This window comes from Rhineura floridana, chromosome 2 (assembly GCF_030035675.1).
Source record: "Rhineura floridana isolate rRhiFlo1 chromosome 2, rRhiFlo1.hap2, whole genome shotgun sequence".
NCBI classification, from domain to species: Eukaryota; Metazoa; Chordata; class Lepidosauria; order Squamata; family Rhineuridae; genus Rhineura; species Rhineura floridana.
This window is the reverse complement of record NC_084481.1, coordinates 100416989-100420925: the sequence shown is the minus strand read 5'-3', so window position 1 is coordinate 100420925 and position 3937 is coordinate 100416989.

Genomic DNA, 3937 nt, shown 5'->3' with positions numbered 1-3937 from the left:
CTACAGAGGAGCCGTGCAAGCATTCTAGCTGGTGAAATTGTAATAGGTCTGCTAACTTCTCGCCTTGCTTGTTAGACACCTGGTCGGGCGTGACACTCTCCAACACCGAAACTGGCGAACAAGGACCCCGGTTTGACATATGTCCCATCTTGCGTCCAATTTCTCCCATTCTGGCATTAAAATTGCCACATAGTGTTAATCTCGCTTGGGGGAACTGGCATTCGAGCTGGGTCAAGCAATCCGAAAGTTGATCCCATATACATCCCGGGGCAACCTTCCTGGCTGTCTCAGGGGGCAAATAAACGTTTAACACAATAAAAGAACCAATACAATTCCCAGTTGACCTCAACCCCTGGATATATTAAGAGCAGTTCTAACACAGCTGCTGCTGTCTGTCTAGACAGGCTATTCAATATCTGACAAGCTTTCTGTGGAAGAAATCGACTGAGTTCGTTATAGCTTACGGCAGCCAGATATTGATACAAATATTGCACCCTTTCAAATGTTTGTTCTCAGCTGGCTAAATTTCTTCCCTTTGCTTGCCAATCCTGATTAGTCTAAACTGCAGTTCCTCATTATAAATCCTGAAAATTTCCATTTTCCAGCTTGGATATGTATGTAAGCATCTGTCATTTCCATTCTAATAAGTCACTGTCAGCCAGAGGCAAATAAATCCTTCTCCCTCTTTATCCCGTTAGATATTTTAAACGATATACTCATATACTCCAAGGGGTATACGGTCTGAATGGTGCTCTGATCAGTTTCCCCTCTGAACTGACATCTCTCACTAGTTACTGCCACCAGTACCACCTGGTTTACTGAGGACAGGGATTGGCCCTACCCACATATGGATTTATCAATTCCTTCTCCTTTATGAACTGTTTTGTCTACAAAAGATAGAGTTTCAAAGGAGCATCCTCTTTGAGTAGAGCAGGAGTGGGAAACCTCAGGAGCCAAATGCAGGCCTCTCCCATGGCTATGCCCACTCAACAGCCCTGCTCTATGCACTCCTTGAGCGCTTTTCCTGGCTGGAATGTGTCCTTGAACTATGGCAATGCTCTCGTTTGCCTGGATGGAAATAGGGGTATGCATGGATACATAGAAACCTCTCATTTTTGTGTGTCTGGAATGTATTCTACTGTACAAAGATAACAGCATCCTTCGCTCTGCTTCCTTTTGTCTCTGACCCCATCCACTACTAGCATGTGGCCCCCAGAAGGTTTCACACAGAGAATGAGCCCCCCCCCCAGGCTGAAAAATTGTCCTCATCCCTGGGCTCCACCAGCAAGTGAGAGCTTTCTGCTATTTCTTGACTCTGTTTTGAGAGCACGTGTGATTGTTCACCTTATTTTAGAAGCTGGAGTCAAAGACTGACAATGCTGAAACATCTTATTTGGAAATAACCATCCAATAATAACTGAAAATGCTTATCTTATATTTTTAGTTATACTTTTTGTTGGACGTTTCCCCCTACTTTTGTAGCACTGTAAACATGTGATTTCCTTTAAATAGAGCCCTTTTTCCTTAATTAAAACACCGTGGCCCAAGTCTTTCACATTCAGGCCACACATGGTGTTGCTTTAGCTATACACTATGAGAAGTTCTGGCTCCTTTTTCACTCGGAGGGTTGCATTCCCTTCTGGGCAAATGTCTGAGACCTGTTGGGTGGGCCAGAGGCAAAAGTGGGCAGAGCAATGGATACATTTTCTTTGCACAGTATGCTAGCTTTTATACACATTCACACACCCCTCTGTATCTTCCATCCAGGCAACCAAGAGGCATTATCAGAGTTTAGGACACATCCCAGCTAAGCAACAAATACTCAAGAAGAACACAAAGCAGAACTAGTAGGGATGTGTGGTTGCAGAGAGGATGCTGCCTGGAGAGAGTCCCAAGGGCCAGACAGAGAGGCTTGGAGAGGAACATTTGGGCCTGAGGTTCTCTACCCCTGCTGTAGTGCAGTTCTTTTATAGGAGCACAGGTAAGTCACATAGCTCAAACAACTGAGGTGATGCCCTTTTTAATGTAATAGGGTTTGTTGGTTCTGTGGCAGAAATATCGGGCCGGCAGGCAGGCAGGGCTTCTTAGAGCTAGCTGTGGAGTGTTCACTGGGTGGGTCCCGGGAGAGATCAGTGTTTCACTGGAGGAGGAGAAAGTACCATTCACCTTGAAGGAGTGGTGGTGCATCCCCTCTTTAAGACCACCCTGGTTTAAAACAGCTGTTACCCAGTAGTAAATATCCCTTTTTTTCAAGAGGGTGATGGTGGTCCAGCTTCAAGCATGCTTGGAGGAATCCAATTACTTGGATCCATTCCAGTCTCGCTTTAGGCCCAGTCATGGCCATGGTACTCCATGCTCCGGTATCTTCCAGAAAGAAAGAGCAGGTCCATGGCTTTGGGGTGCTCCTGGGTCCAATCTTGTCACTGAGTACTCAGGTGGCCTCAGTGGATAGGAGTGCCTTTTTCCAGATATAGCCCCTTTTGGACAGAGGTAACTTGGCCATGGTACTCCATGCTCTGGTATCTTCCTAATTGGATTATTGCAATGTGATCTCTGTGGAACTACTCTTGATGACTCAAACACTTCAACTGGTCCAACATGCAATGGCCAGATTACTGGCTAGGGTTCCATTTTAGAACTCATAAATCTCCGTTTAAAACAGCTGCATTGGTTACCAGACCTCCCAGGGCCAATTCAAAGTGCTCACACCAGTATTTAAAGCCCTAAATTGGGACCCCAAAATGTGAAAGACTGTCTTGTACCCTGCAGACCTTCTCAGATATTAAGATTAGCAGATCTCTACCCTCAGCTTGGGTGGTGATAGTGGCTCAGAAGAGGGCATTCTCTGTGGCAGCCTATTTTGTGGAGTTCCCTCCTTACAGATATGTGTCTAGCATTTTCATCATGCAGCTTGTATCATATGCTGAAGTTGCACCTCTTTGCCCTGGCTTTTGACACTTAATATATATATTCGGACTCATTCTAGTTGTGACTGACATTTCTTTTAAATGCTACATTTCACACTGTTGTGACCCACCCTGCGACCGTGTGGTGAAGGGTGGGTAACAAATCTTTTTTCAGAGAAAGGTATACAAAATACAGGGTTGGAGAGCTTTTATTTCTGTGAAACACAGTGGTATACATTTTCTTATCAAGGCTTTTTACTCCTGAATGCTGAAATCTCAGATCTCTGCATTACCCTGCATTATTATTAGAATAAAAACAATCAAAAAAGCAGCCCTGCAGGGTCCATTTATTCCAGCATCCCCCCCCCCGCTCGTAGTCAGATGCTTCTGGAAAGTCCACAAGCAGGACATAAAGGCATTAGCCATTCCCAGTAAATGGAATTGATTGGTATCCTGCTTCTAAACATCGAGGTTCCAAATAGTCATGGCGGCTGTAGGTCTGTCAATAGTTGTCTTCAAAATAAAGGAGCTTCATTTTCCCCCCAGAAAAATACTATCAGAAGAGCTAGCTTGATCAGACCAATACCATGCACTGTGGGCATTAGCACAACTGTGCTTTCCCTGCTTGTGATCCCCAGGACCTGGTATTCAGAGGCATGACATCCAATACCAGAAGTGATATAGCCATCATGACTAGTTGCCATTGACTGCCTTATACTTTATGGATTTATTAAAATCATGGCTGTCTTCTGCAAAGTGCTATGATGGGGGGAAAAACCCATCCTGGTCTTGTGATCTAGGGCAAGTGTGGGGAACCTTTGGCCCTCCAGATGTTGCTGATCTACAACTCCCATCAGCCCTGGCCAAAGGTTCTCCACACCTGATCTAAGGGGTATCTAGCTTATAAAATATACAAAGTTTCTATCTTGTTAAATGTACCAGTGCATGGCCTTTAAGAAAGATTTTCAAGAAGAGCTTCTGTAAATATGGATGTATTGCCACAAAAGTTATGAAGTAATAGACAACAGAGG